The sequence below is a fragment of the Schistocerca nitens genome, chromosome 4 (assembly GCF_023898315.1).
Source record: "Schistocerca nitens isolate TAMUIC-IGC-003100 chromosome 4, iqSchNite1.1, whole genome shotgun sequence".
Taxonomy (NCBI): Eukaryota; Metazoa; Arthropoda; class Insecta; order Orthoptera; family Acrididae; genus Schistocerca; species Schistocerca nitens.
In genome coordinates this window covers 240313302-240331272 of record NC_064617.1, presented here as the reverse complement: position 1 = coordinate 240331272, position 17971 = coordinate 240313302, and positions in this window count along the sequence as shown.

The window sequence follows — 17971 nt, the reverse complement described above, 5'->3', positions numbered from 1 at the left end:
GCTTAAATGAAAATGGCTTTTAGACTTCATTTTTGACAACACTTGGTCACAACAGATTAGGTATTTTGTCTGTGATAAATCTATTAAAGGTGCATAACAGTATTTCATGTGTTAATTCTGTGAATATCAGCAGTTCCACTTCACTGGTATGTATTCACATATATTGACAGTCAATATTAGGTATTTTGTCTGTGATAAATTTATTAAAGGTGCATAACAGTATTTCATGTGTTAATTCTGTGAATATCAGCAGTTCCACTTCACTGGTATGTATTCACATGTATTGACAACTTCGTGGTAAAGGATCAGGGTAGTGAGTATTATACTCAAATGTTTTGTGTTTTTTATTTTCTGACTTTTCCCCACCCAACAGAATCATCTCATTTTGGGTCTATGGAGCTAGAACTAAATCTAATCTTTCCATGATAAGGTGCTCACTTAATTTCATTACTGCTTCACAACTGATTTGGATGAACATTTTTCGTAGAATTTTAATTCATTCAGGCTGCTTCACTTTCATAGATCCGAGCAGTCTTGGACCTGAGCCCATATCTGCTGTTCCTGTTGTTGACATTGTATGTTGTTCAGTTTCAGTTGAGAGTGACTCACCTTTTCTCTCATAACTGAAGATTTATCATTACTGAAAGGCGAATTCACACTTGCTGTCATGGCAGAGTGCATTCACACTGTCCATCACACCACATCATGTCAATTCGTTTAGCCCAGTACCAAACAGTGAAATAAAGGTTATCATCTGTGATACAAAATGTCGGAATATTGTATCGGAATTGTGTAACTAACAATAAAAAAGATTATTAACAACAAAAGTAAACTTCATAACATATGTTCTTGTTCAGTATTATGTAGTAAAGTGCTGAGAAGTGAAACATTTCTAAACATCGACATTTATTTGCTAGCGAACATCGACATTTATTTGCTGGCGAAAGCATATACATACAAAGGCATCAGACAATATTTATAAGGGAATAAACATAACCTGCTTAGATTCTTGAGTTTCTCCCGGCGTATTTGATAATCAAAATATCCACGGGTGTGCTGCCGGTCTATAGTGTCCGACAGGTACAATATTTCGGCGATCATACATGTCGCCATCATCAGGTGAACTGACGGACTGAGCTCCTGTGAACGTGCCGGCACGAAGATCCGTACGCTATGGCTGCTCAGAGGGAACTGGGTTCGGTCGCGGCGGCCGATTTAAATACCCTCCGCTCGCGGCGCGCTCCCTCCGCCGTCCGCGCCCCGCGCCACGGTCGCGTGGTGGAACAGGTTGCGACGGCGTCTGAGATGACGTCGGTGTGATGGCTCTGTCCGCCGTGGTCGTCACAACTATACGTTTGCTCGATTTACTCTTGATTAACCCAATCGCTGGTTCCCAAGCCTTGCTAAGATTATAGCCACAGTCACGGTTTATGAGGTCGCCGTTGTTGCGAATTTCGATGGCCTCTCTAACAACGCTGTCCCAGTATCGCGACGTCTGTATCAGAATCCTCGTGCGGTCATAGTCCATGGCGTGATTTTCCGACAAACAATGTTCAGCGACCGCCGACTTGCTCGGATACATCAGTCGAGTGTGCCTCTGGTGTTCACGGCATCGATCCTCGACGGTACACATCGTCTGACCAATATACGACTTGCCACATTGACACGGAATCTGGTACACGCCGGCCTTCCTCAAACCGAGGTCATCTTTGGCGCTCCCCACCAGTGCACGAGTTTTATTCGGAGGACAAAACACAGTTCCGACTCGGTGTTTCTTCAGAATGCGGGCGATTTTCCCCGAGAGTGCGCCTGTGTATGGAATAAATGCAGTGCCTACCTCCTCCCTCGTGACTTCATCCATCTCAACAGGTTGTGCTGTAGTGGTTGGGCGGAGAGCACGTTGAATCTGCCACTCTGAGTACCCATTTTTTCGAAATACAGTTCTCAGATGTTCCAATTCCTGGGGTAGACTCTCTGCGTCCGAGATACTGCGCGCCCTATGCACTAGAGTTTTAAGTACCCCATTCCTCTGTGAAGGGTGGTGGCAGCTGTCTGCGTGCGAATACAGATCAGTGTGCGTTGTCTTCCGATACACCGCATGATCTAGGGTGCCGTCAGCCCTTCTCTTGACCAAGACGTCAAGGAAAGGTAATTTACCCTCCGTTTCAGTCTCCATAGTGAATTTGATGTTGGGGTGTGTAAGGAGGTCAAGGAGTTTATCCATACTATGTGGCCAGATGACGAACGTGTCGTCCACGTAACGGAAAAAGCAAGTAGGTTTCCATATGGATGACGACAGGGCTTCCTCCTCGAAGTTCTCCATGTACAAATTCGCTACCACTGGTGAGAGTGGGCTACCCATGGCGACTCCCTCCGTTTGTTCGTAGTATTCTCCATTAAAAAGAAAATACATGGAAGTCAAGACATGCCTAAAAAGTTCAGTGGTCTTCTCGTCAAACTTCTGACTAATCAATTCTAGTGAATCTCGCAGGGGTACCCTCGTAAAAAAGAAAACGACGTCAAAACTCACCATGATATCTGACTCATCCAACCTGAAGCTATCAAGGCGTTTATCAAAATCCACGGAATTACGGATGTGATGAGAGCATTTACCCACATAAGGACTTAATATTCCCGTCAGGAATTTGGCCAACAAATATGTAGGTGCCCTGATGTTGCTGACAATGGGGCGTAATGGTACCCCCTCTTTGTGAACCTTCAGGGGTCCATACAGTCTAGGGGGTACCGGACCTTGGGGTAACAATTTCTTAGCGTCACCCTCCGGTAAACCTGCGTCCTTGAGACTATAGGACTACAATGATAAGATGCAGAGCCTGCTAAATGACGATTCCTACCGGAAGATCAGCGTTGACCCTACAAAGAGGGTGGAGAACAAGACGAGGGCGCTTCTCAAGTGTGTGTGTGTGTGTGTGTGTGTGTGTGTGTGTGTGTGTGTGTGTGTGTGTGTGTGTGCGTGTGTGTGTGTGTGTGAGAGAGAGAGAGAGAGAGAGAGAGAGAGGGAGAGAGAGAGAGAGAGAGATTCATTGTATAGATTTTCAGGCCTCGTCTATGGGCTAGCAAATGGAGGAAGAAGATGATGTGACGCAGTGTAGCTTCAGTCACACAACAATACACAAGTCCCCATTTCTCCACAATCAGGGTGAGCTTTCAGGCTGCATTTATTAAATATAGTATGATCAAGTACTGACTCTGGCCATATACAAACTATGTCTAATATTTTGAGGACCTAACTGGCCACTGTTTGAGCGCTGAAGGAGAAGTAACCTTTCCTTCCTCTGTAGTCTTGTGCACTGGTACCACCTGGGGACTTGATCGTCACATGGGTGCAAACCATGTCACCTAAAACTCCTGGAAATGATGCTATTTTGAAGAATCATTCTTGTGACCCAGCAATGTCCTGTGTATTGGGAAACTGTATGTACGCTACAGCAAGAGACATGATGGGTTCTGAGATTTGCTTAATAGCCCTGCTTGCTGTCCCCTCGCCAATTTCACTGAAGTCCATAACAAATATAAGAGAATCTATACAAGAAAACTATCTTAGTGTCAGAAGTAACTGGTACATTGGTAGAAGAGTGTCATTTCTGAAAGAAAAGAAATTACATAAAGTCATGTGACAAATGAAATAGTTCTGTATTCAGAAAATACAATAATAAGCGTGTAAAAGTAATTTCAAGAGCGTGCTGAAGTCCTGTTGCAATCAAGTGACATGAAATTCAATGAATTTAATTCAATGAAAACCACTTTATGAACAATATATGCACAATGGGGTTCAACTAAAGACTTAGTGATGAAATTAAATTGTGCCTAAGTGAAGAAATTGTTAAAAAGAACAGAATAAGTTTCCTAGAGCAAACAATCTGACGTGAAACTTATTGTTTACTCCATATCATGCAGTAAATGTAGAGACACTGTTGTAGTGGTTGCATATCATCCTCTATTTTCCTTACACTTCACCAATGGAATTGAAATCTGGAGTACAAACACCAGAGAAAACTGCTATAAACTACTGATTCTTTAAAAAAAGAGCCAATTGTGAAACCATATCCAAGAAATCAGTTAATTGAATTAGAAAAACTGGAGTGCTAACCAGATTAAAACGTATTTTTAAAGAATTACTACTCGTCAAAAGACCGCACTTCTACAAATATTTTGATTTCATAGATACAATGCAAGAAACATAAATATTACATATTCAAACTTCTATATCAAGAAAGTAGACAATATGAAGGATTAAAAACTGGCCAACATGCTGCCCAGTTTAGTTGTGATTCGTCTCACAGTAAAGGTGAAGTAATTATCTCTATAAACCTGTTCTACACATCTGATTGGTGAAATACCATTTATTTGCACTTCTTGTCTAATGACAATCGTTGACACTTCTAGTGGAACATAGGCACTATTAACCTAATGCACAAGACTCGAAATTTTCTGGTTCTGCTATATGCAATTAATACACTGATGAGCCCAAAAATTATGACCACCTACTTGAAAGTGTGTTGGTGCAGCTGTAGAACTCAATTCAGCAATTATTCAGTGTGTCATGGCTTCAGCAAGTTTCCAAAGGTTTGTGGAACCAGATGCCTACACACATGTCACACACTTCCCATAATTTATGGGCGGTTGGTTTGTGGGCGCGAAGCTAGCTTCCTATTATGAGTCCCAATTGGGTTTCATTGGTTGCAGATAAGCCGACTTTGATGGACATGAGTTCACTATAATGCTCCTCAAATCATTTCAGCATGATTCTGGCCTTGCGAAACGGACAGTTAACCTGCCTGAAGATGCCATCGCTGTCTTGATGTCTTCGATTACTACTGCAGGTCCCATGCAAACCCAGGTGATTGTCCCCCTAACATAATACTTCTATCACTGGCCTGCATCTGAGGCGTGCTTGGTTTAACGATAAACGTGATTCATGTGGCCAGATGATAAGATTCCATTGATCTGCAGTCCAATATCACTGATCCCGTGTCCACTGTAATCATAATTGACAATGTCGTTGAGTCAACATGGGCACATATATGGGTCCTCTGGCGGGGAACACCAATTCGACACTGTGCACTGAACGGTGTGCTCCAAAACAAATGTCCTGCACTAGCAATGCAGTCTGTCCTCAGATCTGCCACAGATCGCTTCGTATCCTGCTTCAGAGAGTGGACAAACCTTTCATCCCTATGTTCTACGATGGGGTATGGACATCCAATTTCTGGTCGCCTAGTCATGATTTCAACATTCTTCAACCGCTTTCCATAGGTGCTCATGACAGTGGCATGCAAACAGCCAAATAGTTTCGCCATTACAGAGTTGCTCGCTCCCAGGCACTGGGCCACAGAAATCCGGCTTTTGTCAAAGTCGCTTAAGTCGACGGATTTCTGCCACTTATCGTCGCTAGAATGATTCCCCATTGGTCTCTACTCCACTCATATACTTCTCTTATTGCGTTACATGTCCTCAGCACCACCAGGCAGCATACGACCTCACTGTGGGCAATGGTCATAATGTTTCCGCTCATCAGTTTATTTGTGGGTGGAATAAAGGGTTATTGTTATACATAAGTCAGTGACTGGCAATATGTTGATTACAGGCTCCTCTAAATTGCATGACAGGTCTACAGTAATACAGAGTGATTCAAAGAAACCATATCTTTCGAAAATTAAATAACTTCTTGAATACAAATTTTTCAAAAATACATATTTGTTAATGTTATTAAATAGTAAACATAAAGCCATTTTAGAATACATATAGCACAATTTATTTTCTGAAGATGATATCTTTCAGGTGAGCTCCTCCTCCACACAAACATTCCTGCAGCATTTCATTGTTCATGTTTGATGTAACATCTGAACTGGAATTTCGGCAACTGCTTATCGGTTCTTGGCTATCAGTCCTTCCACTTCACAGATCGATTAAGGAACACTTTGCTTTTAAGGTGACCGCATAAGCTGACAGATCAACGGATCTGGGAGGCCACTGAATATCACCATTTCTCGAAATTATATGGTCCCCAAACAATTGGTGTACAGCAGACATCGATATTTGTATGACATTGCTCCATCTTGTTCAAACCAGAACATGTCAGTAATGCGAGGAAATCCCTGTAGTTGTTGCATAATATAAATTTCAATCATGGTGACACAATAAGTGTGACTGTAAAAAATTGGTCCTACGCACTATGCGATGACAGCACACCGCATGATAAATTTGTTGCCCTGCAATGGACAGTGGTCTACCTCCATAGGATCGCCTTGTGCCCAGTATCTAAAATTTTGTTTATTAACAAATCCACTGAGGTGGAAATGTGCTTTTTCTGACATCTATAGCTTGTTAATAAACGCCCCATCCTGTATCTTTTGTAGCATTAATTCACAGATTTGTCATGCATGACACAATCAGTGGGCTTCAGGCCCTGAACGATTTGGAACTTTCACAGATGTCATTGCAAGTTCTGTACTAATATTCTTCAACCACTTGAACTACGAACAGTAAAGATGCTGTGTGACAATGGATTAACTGACAGCATCTCGAGCAGCTTGGATATTTTCTGGTGTACAAAGGGTTCACACATGGCCTGGATATTTCATTTTCACTGTCAAACCACTTTTCCCTAAATTACTTATCATGTTTTAATTGCATATGCAAATGGAGCACGATTTTGGCATCCTAAATTAAAATAACGGTGGCATTCCCTATGTACCCCCTCCACCTGTCCTCGTTCTTGTAAACGCTTTTATCGCAAATGCACGTTGTGTTTCACTCTAAGCATCCATATAACTAAATAGAAAGGTGATGTTAACAGGCTGGCATACGTTATTCCCCACTACCAATCGTCCAAAGCTACCAACACAAATTTCAACATTTCCTATTTCTTTCAATACCCTGTATTTTAAGTAAAACGACCTATGACACTGTTGTTGTGTTTACAAAAACGATCTTTGCAAGTGTAAGATGGGGCTAAGTAATACTTTCTGCTATTAATGTAATGTGGCTCTGGGGAGATAAAAAACTGTGTATAATTTCAGAGGGGAAGAAAAACTCAGGCATGTTCTTTTTGCTGCTACTGAACTCTAAATGTTCTCTAACAATTGAAAAAGATATTAAACTAAATGCCGCCTATAACATCCGAGAGAAGAGTGAAGTTTTCCCTTTAATTGGGTTATTTTTTTCTGGTGTTGTGATAACACTGGAGCAGTAAAGCTGAGATACTTGCGTTACAAATGGACGTATTTTTCTTATCTGTTCTAATGAATAATAGAATTATGCAATAAGACACTTCCTTTGTTGTACCTGTCAGTCACATGCTCCCGTTTCTGTTGTATAAAATTGAGAAGACAGAGTACAGCTCCGTTGGACAGACGAAATCTAGTTACAAGCCCAGAGTCGTCATATTCTATGAAGTGATTAGGATGGCGTCTCACTTTTCTTTGCTTCCTCTTTCTGGTAAACATTCCCATTAAAATCTCATCAACACAGCCTGCTACAATAATTCCTGCAATACCTTCAAGCTGCAATCGCGCTATTCTCCATAAAACGTCGCTAACCAGACCATATAGTTTGCTATGAGGTTTATATTCGAGTTATCGCTATTCTGTTCTGGTATAATTCGTTATTCGGAGAATAAGCGCTAACTGGAGTTCCAGTGTTCACACAACTAGCCCTTAAATTTGGCGCCGTTATTTATTTGTGTAATAACCTTGAAAAACATATCGACTGTACTATGAGCAGGGATTTCTTGAATTCCATATTTCTGTCGATACAAGTAGATTACTTGAGTTTACTTAGGGTCAGTTTTAAAATCTTCGGTTAGCAGCCATTTAAGCTCTATTCTTCGAATAACGTGAGAAACGCGTTGTATGAATCCAGAATAACGCTGAAGGCTATGTTCACAGCGGCATTGACAACCATCATCAGACGCCATAGCCAGAGGTCACTCAATAACATTGGGCGACAGCTTGGTCATGGTGCATCCACTGTCATTTCTCAGTTTCTGGTGGGGTTGAGCAGGTTATGTCAAAATCTATTCTATGCTTGAAATAGGTTAGATTTTAACTTTCAAGAGTGGGATGGAAAACATGATGCCTTTGCATTGGAGATGGAGCATTTGCTGTTGAAAAGATGCCGAATGAGCTATATCCATCTCGAAAAAAAACAACTTACACTGGCTGTCACGTCACATCCTGTCCTGTCAAAATATTCCGTAATGCATTTCAAATGGCGGCAGCCACGCTAGCCATTCATCCCATCATGTCATAGCACTGTCAGGATATCTCGGCAAAAAGCGTTGACCGCTGACGTCAACCATCCATTGCTGATCATGTGACACCCAAGCTCATTTCCTCCAGATACACAGCCATGTGCAGAGCTACATATTTCGTTTCAATGTGGTTTCCGTGGTAAATATCAGTTGTTCTTTGTTCATTATTTGTTATAAAATCGTTTCACTTCATTGCTTCTTTTATTAAAATTTATAATAAATAACGAAAGATTAACTGAAGCAGTGAGGCAGCAGTCTGAATCGTATGTTATGACCATACTAAATTACTTGCTCTTTGCTACTTTTATAAACTGAATTTTTATACATAACGTAACGGTATTTAATATTTTACAACGAAATGGATGCTATATGGTTATAACTTGAAGTGAAAAAAAAACTACAGATTGATTAGTAGGTGGAATTTATTTGTATTTTATCAGGCATTTCTAATATTTCATAAAGGAATGCACTGAACCCTTCAGACACTACATGTCGTTTGTTTATGTATGTGTTTGTGGCAGGCTTATTTATTGTTAAGTAGTTCACTGGATTCTATGTGAAACAGCTTTGCAGGTATCAATGGCGAATATTTGTGTAGTTTCATTAGCTAACTCATACAAATAAGGCACTCGAACTATCAAGAGTTAAAAACAGGACATAAAGAAAACCTTTTCCTATTGAAGGGAAGGATATTGTGAGAGCTATGACAATTGCACAAAAATTTGCACAGGACTAGTAACAAAACTTAACCTTCAATAAACTACTGTTTCACAGGAAGTGATAGTAGCTCATAACACTGTGTTTCTTTTAGTAATTAAAGGCTGCAATTTGACATGACAAATGAAAAAGCTCATGCTTCGACTTTCTAAAATATAAAATGAAGATTCCTCTTCTACATCTACATCTACATCCATACTCCGCAAGCCACCTGACGGTGTGTGGCGGAGGGTACCCTGAGTACCTCTATCAGTTCTCCCTTCTATTCCAGTCTCGTATTGTTCGTGGAAAGAAGGATTGTCGGTATGCATCTGTGTGGGCTCTAATCTCTCTGATTTTATCCTCATGGTCTCTTCGCGCGATATACATAGGAGGGAGCAACATACTGCTTGACTCTTCGGTGAAGGTATGTTCTCGAAACTTTAACAAAAGCCCGTACCGAAGTACTGAGCGTCTCTCCTGCAGAGTCTTCCACTGGAGTTTATCTATCATCTCCGTAACGCTTTCGCGATTACTAAATGATCCTGTAATGAAGCGCGCTGCTCTCCGTTGGATCTTCTGTATCTTTTCTATTAACCCTATCTGGTACGGATCCCACACTGCTGAGCAGTATTCAAGCAGTGGGCGAACAAGCGTACTGTAACCTACTTCCTTTGTTTTCGGATTGCATTTCCTTAGGATTCTTCCAATGAATCTCAGTCTGGCATCTGGTTTACCGACGATCAACTTTATATGGTTATTCCATTTTAAATCACTCCTAATGCGTACTCCCAGATAATTTATGGAATTAACTGCTTCCAGTTGCTGACCTGCTATTTTGTAGCTAAATGATAAGGGATCTATCTTTCTATGTATTCGCAGCACATTACACTTGTCTACATTGAGATTCAATTGCCATTCCCTGCACCATGCGTCAATTCGCTGCAGATCGTCCTGCATTTCAGTACAATTTTCCATTGCTACAACCTCTCGATACACCACAGCATCATCTGCAAAAAGCCTCAGTGAACTTCCGATGTCATCCACCAAGACATTTATGTATATTGTGAATAGCAACGGTCCTATGACACTCCCCTGCGGCACACCTGAAATCACTCTTACTTCGGAAGACTTCTCTCCATTGAGAATGACATGCTGCGTTCTGTTATCTAGGGCTCCTTGTATAGTATGCGAAATTCCGGTTCGAAATGACATTTTTCCGACCCACACTCTTTTTTGTGTTGTTTTGCACTTCTGTCTTCCTTCTCTAATATACAAGCCATCATTGCAAGCTGCAAACCATTTGAGATCAATAAATGTTATTTTCGTGCAAATGTGGACTCCAACACTCATGTACATAAGCTGACACGTTGTGTACGTGCACTTCGCATGTAAACACAGGTGATAATCATTTCGCGAAGGTCACTATTCCTGCGAGGAACCTATTGAGATCATGTGACTTGAATGGACTCGGCATGCAGTGAAATGGTGGACAGTGTGAATACACCTTGCCATGAAGGCAAGTGTAAATTCGTCTTCTCCATATAAATGTGTTCAAATGTGTGTGAAATCTTATGGGACTTAACTGCTAAGGTCATCAGTCCCTAAGCATACACACTACTTAACATAAATTATCCAAAGGACAAACACACACACCTATGCCCGAGGGAGGACTCAAACCACTCAGACCAGCAGCACAGTCCATGACTGCAGCGTTTCAGGCTGCTCGGCTAATCCCGCGCGGCTTTACCATATAAATTTTACGAAAAACCTATGTATTGTGAAACTGTGTAGTTTCAGTGATACACTCCACTACGGACCTGTCCAAAACACGTTCAGAGTGTAGTTTATTATGCTACAGTGGTGACTATGGTGTACAAAGGTTTTGCCAATGAGGTTGTGAACATGTAGCTGTCGTTGTCTTCAGTCCTGAGTCTGGTTTGATGCAGCTCTCCATGCTACTCTATCCTGTGCAAGCTTCTTCATCTCCCAGTACTTACTGCAACCTACATCCTTCTGAATCTGCTTAGTGTATTCATCTCTTGGTCTCCCTCTATGATTTTTACCCTCCACACTGCCCTCCAATGCTAAATTTGTGATCCCTTGATGCCTCAGAACATGTCCTACCAACCAGTCCCTTCTTCTTGTCAAGTTGTGTCACAAACTCCTCTTCTCCCCAATTCTATTCAATACCTTCTCATTAGTTATGTGATCTACCCATCTAATCTTCAGTATTCTTCTGTGGTACCACATTTCGAAAGCTTCTATTCTCTTCTTCTCCAAACTATTTATCGTCCATGTTTCACTTCCATACATGGCTACACTCCATACAAATACTTTCAGAAACGACTTCCTGACACTTAAATCTGTACTCAATATTAACAAATTTCTCTTCTTCAGAAACGCTTTCCTTGCCATTGCCAGTCTACATTTTATATCCTCTCTACTTCGACCAGTTATGAACATGTAATGGTTAATTTACCTGGTGAAAGTAAATGTTTCTATTATCTGATGCATGGATAAACTATGTGTGTAAGCTTGTGTTATTTAATTAATGAAAGGTACTGTTGTTTTTCACAGCAGCTCAGTTTATTCAAAAAATGGTGAATATTACTGCAATACTGGCAGTAGGTATATTCAGGTAATCAGATTCTAGTACTGGAAACTTCACTGCTCTTTGACACTTGTCCAGCAGACTTGAGAAAGGATGTAAAAAGATTTCTGGTGGCCCTATTATTTCAGATTGAGTGTAGCTTTTAATAAAGAAAATGAATTATATTACAGCGTCTTAAAGTGCATTTGCATGAAACATAGTTATAGAATTCAGTATAGAATAAATTAAAAATTTCGTAGTATTTGGGACGCAAGAATGAAAATATTAACTTTTAAATTAGTATTTAGGGCATTTTAAATAGCATCACACAAAACTTTGAATCTAATTTTCAGAACACAATATAGGCCTAATCACTGGAAAGATGTAATCGCCAGATGTCAAATATCGAAGAGTCAGTTCTAGTTTTACCCAACCTAGAACTCCATTTTCACCGCAAATAACAGATTTTTTTAATTCACCTCAAACCACATATCTACAAGCACTCAAGATCTGCTTAGCTGAATTTATTTGAAGTTGTGCAGACATACCTCAACTAACCTTAATTGACTGTCATTCAGCATATGTGTGAAAAACAAACATGAAGTTTGGAATAAGATACTCTGAACACATAAAGCACTGTAAAGTGAAAACACATACATACACCACATAATCACCAGCCTACTGGCATAAAAACGCCAGTAAGCAGTAATAATAATTTGTAGATAGCTAATGTCCACCTACCAAAACCCAAAAAGATACACTAGAGTAACTTTAAACATAAGATTCACCATCCTTGTCACCTGAACAAATTATTTATCAAGGTTATAATCTACACCTAAAATCTCTGATAAAGATTTTACCTACTTGTGATTTCAACTAAACCTGTGATTTCAGTCCATAGGTCTCATACTATATCCTCATTATGAAATTTTGCCACACATTACTCCTGTGACTATACTTACCAGTTTCTCACAGCCCATGTTTCATGTCGTATGGCCCAAAAAAACGAACTGTTTTGAATTTCACAGGTTGTCATCCGAAATCCTTATGTTCATGCGATGAGATCAGCTACTTTGTAACGGTGCCAAAGTAACAACAGACTAAGTGGAAAATAAATTCGGGATAACTTAAACGGTTATTTTCTGGCTGGTGTGCATAGATGGGGAATAAGGTTTCAAGAACACAGGAAAAGTGATAGATTCAGGGCTGACTGTCGATTAAAAGATAACCACTGTTAAGTCGACATTTCACCCTGGTCATTGTGAAATTCGACTGTACCAACCTTGGTTAAAGTTAAACGAGAGAGTTGATGATGGTTAAAGTTGACTGTGATTGGAGGTTCGTTTATCTTGTTGTGATCAGGGTTAGAATAAATTAAACACATACCATATTAAGATCACAATGCATTTTGATGTTTTAGATGACATAGAAGATAAAAAATTTATATATTGACCATGTGATCGTCGCTGCACCAACATTGTTGTACTTGTGAAAAGGGTAAATCCTTTCGAAGATTTTGGGGACAGGACATTTGAAGAGAGTTCACTGTTCAAAAGAAACAGTGTATTGGTAATTAGGTCAAATCAACAAGAGATTGGTATTTCCCACTTATCGAAATAACCCTGTCTCACCCATGAAAAGACTTCTAGTGACATTAAGGGCATATGCAACTGGTGCATTTAATATGGTTTTGATGGAATTTGTCATAGCTAAATATCAAATATGACCTTTGCAGATATGGTCTTTGTACAGTGTGTACTGGTGCGGAGCCATAACTGGCCTGCCGAATTCATAGCATAACTGATAGTGTCATGAGGTGGGATGAGAAAGGTAAGTTTGGTAAATTTGTGGTAAGATCTTATGGGACCAAACTGCTTAGGTCATCGGTCCCTAAGCTTACACATTACTTAATGTAACTTAAACTAACTTACGCTATGGACAACACACACACCCATGCACGAGAGAGGACTCGAACCTCCGAGGGGAGCTGTGTGCACCATGTCAAGATGACACAGACCACTACCCCATGAAGCTGAGAAAGGCAGAGGGTTCATAACCACCTCCTTTCAAATTATTTCTTTTTTCACCTTTTGTTTTCTAAAATATTTTTGGTCTTTCTCCTTAAGTTAATAGAAGTATTACATGTATTAGTTGATGTTATATATTATAAATAATGTATTTTCTGCAATTCCTGTTGCAAAGGTCAATGTCTGGAAGACGCACATAGTGGCATATTGATTTGAAAAGACTGGCTCTCTTTGTATGATGTCAGTCATTAGTAGAATCCATTGATATCAGTGCAGCTGTGACTACGCCCTAACAGGAGAATAAATTCGGGATTCAGCAACCATAAATCTTAATGTAACTGTTAGTCTATGTTAGAAAGTAAACACAAGTTACACACTGGAAGTTTTTGCTACTATGAAAGTTTGTGTAGAATATATATCACTATCTTTCGGTTTTATGGATCGCCTCATGTTTGTATCTTGTCAGTAAGTATCTTTTTCATTGTTGATGAGCGGCTTTGAAAAAATCTCCTCTTCCATTCAAATGACATTACGAGGCGAATCTCGATTGTGAAGGCTATGTGATGAAGTATGTTACTGCAGAGTGATTGTAGTCAATGTAACATTGAGAACATTGATATTACACATGTTCAAACTGAGATTAGACAGTATAAAGTGTATTAAATTTAAATCTGAAAACGAAAGGAAGATTCAACTGAGTTAATATATAACTTCCACTAGTATGTATATCAAGTCACTGTACAGCATTATTCGCCGTTCAGGCTATCAATGTGGCCAGAATCTTCTTAACACTACACTCATACATTTTTTTGGATTCTAAAATTTTCGCATTACAGCCTACCAGCTCTAAAAAGATATGAGTTTCAAATACTGGGAAATAAGGGCTATTTCTCTTGCTGTACATAGCACAGTAACATTACCAACATTACAATAACAAACTTAGAAATGCACATAAGCAACACAGATGTTCGATTATCATTAATGTTACATATTTAATGGGCGTTCAGGTTTGTGACACATGGCGTTAACGAAAGTCAAATTCCCGGTTAGCTGAATGCATTTTGCTAACCAGTGCTTAACACAGCTTTAATTGTGCCTACGAGATCCTGAGCTATTTTGCTTTTTAACTGATGGTGCTGTTGTCCATCAGACAACAATGATGAGATTTTGCCTGAAGTGTACATGAGAATTAGGAAAGAGAAGAAAGTAAGATGTCACCCAGCTATTTCGAGGTATTCGACGATTTCAAATTTATATTCAGATTTCGCTTAGCAAAGGAAGTGCGACTTCATCTTTTCAATGTTTTACGTGAGAAACCGGAACATATGATTGATAGGTGAGACTATTTCTCTGTTTTATAAACAATACTGTTTATTTGTAGTAATGTGCATTTGATTTTTGTGTTTCGTAAATTCCGCCATGTTATTGTGTAAATTAGGCACATTAAAATGACAGTTCACGCCAAAATAGTCTTGTTTATCTGGTGTGTATTACAGTTGCTGTGTTAGTGAAAAGCACTGTTTAGTTTCATTTAGCAGCATAATAGATTTAACCAAATCGAAAAACAACACCAGTTATGGGAACCATTTGTATTGACAGTTTTTTCAGTTTTAGACAAGAACATTGATTTTCAATGTTGCAAAATGTGTCTATAAAACAACAGTAGTGTCTCGGTTTCACTGAGAGTCATAGTGGCAATAGCAGACAATATGTTCCACTCCATTTTCTATTAGGAATGACTCGGGTTGTAAACACCACAAAAGTTTCAGAAGCGCTTTCCACCTTTAGTGAAGAACGTATTAGGTTCATAGGCCCAATAATGCTTCAGAGCAACAACATTGTCACCCACCTACCATTACTCACTAAAGCCTGTGATCTATTTGGACTGAGTCAAGTTAAGTTTAACATAGTAAGATTAACAGGAAAGTCGGTTTTTAAAGAAAGCTGTAGGATATAGCTGTTTTGTTTTTGGTCATTAGTATTATCCTGACAACCATATGCATATTTATCGTAAAGTAATTGTTATCTATGTGTGATAAGAACATAGGTACTTGTCATTCAGCTAACAGTGGAAGGAGTGTCTGGCAAGTTATGCTTCTAAATTTGCGTTGAATCGTCACACAAACTGCTTCATTTAATCTTTTCTTTCTTTCAGAAACGACTCTGTTGCACACACGACCCAGCTACTACTGACACACGGTTATTTTTCCTCTGGTGATTTCGTTCAATTTATTTCAGTTCTTTGATGTAATTACATGAAAATAAAATAAACAATGTGTATGGATTAATATATTTTTATTCTGAAATAATTTGTTTTAATTTTTATTGTATGGTCCTAATTTTGAGCTTGATGCTCTTTTTAACCAACACAGTTCTTCCTCCTTTCTCTGGTTCTTGTCATACTACTGTTGAAGCAGCACCATCTCCAACTCTGCTAATTATTTCATATTTGAGAGCAGGCACTTTTATTCTGAAAACAAAATTGACAATTTTAAGCTGTAGAAATGAAGGAAGAAGATAGTGAAGCTATCATACCACCAGTTACTTCCCCTTCGCTCCCAGATTACATGTAGCTACAGGAGATGACTGCACAAGCCAAAATTATGTACCAAACAGTTACTGTTCCTCAAACATTTAGTGTGAGATACAATAGCAACAGCCTCCAATTTGGATACGTGCCATAGGTACTTTTCTCCCCCATGATTATAAAAAAAATTATGGTTGTACACTGTAAATATTGGCACCCTATTCATCACATGTCTTCAAAATTATTATTAATAATCATCTCATCATAGAATCAGAATTTACATGTGCTAAAGAATTGCAAAAGTGGATGTATAAATAGTGTTTAATAATTCAGCAAATCTACTTTCTCTAGAATACCCATTGTTGCTGTAATGAATTAACCATTCTAAGAAGTGTTTACAACAGCATGCTAGCCCGTTACAGCTCTCATAATTGTCAGTCAAATAAATCTCTATGTTGCCTATGTTGTTCCAACTGTTTCACAAAGCAGACTACATTTCACAGTTGCTTCTATATTACATATCAACTTACAATTCATCATTTATCATACAGCTACATTTGATGGAACATTATTGTCTCTAGTAATGTTGCATCTGAATTGAACTAATTGTGGTGTCCTTCTGTTAACATATTTATCTTATCACGTATTTCATTGTACACAACTCGGAATGCACATTCCATTTATGGGGCGCCACCGAACTGCAGCCTCTGTTACCCTTTCTAAGTGTAATATTTACGTGGTTCCCTCTTGAAGAAAAAAAAAAAACCATATGTCTGTTGAAACTGCTCTGTCGATTTATGTGAAATTCTATCTGATTGGAAACTGTTGCATGTATTTTCCCACAATTTATTCAGAAATTTTGAAGATCTCTTACAGGTCAAGCAACAGATACCTGATCCTTTAACTAATTTCATGATAGACTCTTGTATATAAAGGCACCCTAAATTAGTTAAGAGTTTTGCACTAATATTTTCATTGGTTGATACCGCAGCCCTTTTAATATTTTCTAGTACCTCTTGAACGTATTTACAGCATCTACTAGCCTCAAAGTATTCTTAAGCGAATAGTTTTGCGATCTGGAGTGCTTATCACTCATATTAGACATGTTATTTCTGCAGATGACGACAATGTAACTATGAAATGGCGTATGCAAAAATACAGGACATGTTCTTCAATTGCAAACTTAACTATTCCAGGAATAACTAACTAGGAAACAAAGTGGCGTCGTTCAACGTGCTCTCCATGTTAATCCATGGTTAGCCCTATTCATCAGTTAGCTGTCCCTGGATTTATCCTGAGATTGTACAACCAGCCCTTCTGTGTTTCACTTCTATACATATTGTAAAGTTGTTGTTGTGATCTGATATTTCAACCATTTTACTTTTTAAAATGCCAAAAACGAAGATTAATTGCATTCGAAAATTTCATGGTAATCAATAGAAATGTGTTGTCGGAAATCGTAAAAATGAAGAACTTGATACGCTGCAAAAAACTGAGGTTTGGCCTAAAAGTTTGCCAGGCACTGCTTCAAAATGTAACTTCAAACATATTACAGAAAAATAACAAGATGTTGGTGTTGTAAAGAGTGAAAATAACAGTTATGTTTTAATTGGTAAGAAAAATCCGGGGATAGATAACTGACGAATTGGGTAGCTGTGGGTCTAGGACCAGTTGTACAATCTCAGGATAAATCCAGGAATAGCTAAGCTTGGAGTAAGCCAACCACAAGTTAAGGACTGCTTGTACAGTCTCAGAATAAATCGAGGTATAGCTAAGCGAGGAATAGGCTAAGGGTTAATCTGGAAAGTGCATTGTATGACGTGATTTTATCCCCCAGTTAGTTATTCCCTGAA